We start from the raw sequence: 795 nt of genomic DNA, 5'->3' as shown, positions 1-795 counted from the left end.
GTTGCACATGTGTTTGTAATCTCTATATATCTGATTATTCCTAGTCACGGTTACTTTCTGAGATCCTTGGCATCTGAGCATGGTTATAAAGTCATCAGGTAGATTTCAATGATAATGTTTTTCACATGTACTAATTATTATTATTTTTTAATATTTTTTAAATTTTTAATAACTACATGATTAGATGAAGCATTTCACAACAGATTTAACATACTCAGTAACATACTTCAGAGCAACATACATCTCTCGCAAGTGGGTGCAAGTTTCTAGGTTCACAGTTGAGTTAATACAGTTATACAATATTGAATTAAGTATAAGCCCTGTAATACATAAAATTGAATTAGTTTTTTAATCTTTAAAAAGATCTCCATTTCATTTTAGAATATATTGTTCCTTGCAGAAAGACTCATTGTTTTTGCTACTAACACTGAGATGTTGGCACATGCACCTCTAATCTGTATGTATCTTATTATTACTAGTCATAATCGGTTGCACTTGGATCCTTAGCACCTGTGTATGTCTACAAAGTCATCTGGTAGATTTCAATGGTAATGTTTATCACCTCTACTAAGCAGCATATTGTAAATTTCCATGCTTCCTCCTCAAATATATTTTTAAAATTTGTTGATTTGTGTGTGTGTATGTGTGCATGTGTGTGACATAGAACATCCCAAACCACTTTATTTGACTATACACCCACTTCCCAGATGGCACCCTCCCATAGCCTCCCATCCCCCACTAGAGCCCTTATACTCTGATATCCCTGCTACTGTCTGCTGTGTTGTCGGCACCCCC

The sequence above is a fragment of the Nannospalax galili genome, unplaced genomic scaffold (assembly GCF_000622305.1).
Source record: "Nannospalax galili isolate Female #2095 unplaced genomic scaffold, S.galili_v1.0 scaffold768, whole genome shotgun sequence".
Taxonomy (NCBI): domain Eukaryota; kingdom Metazoa; phylum Chordata; class Mammalia; order Rodentia; family Spalacidae; genus Nannospalax; species Nannospalax galili.
Note: the sequence above shows the minus strand (reverse complement) of the source record.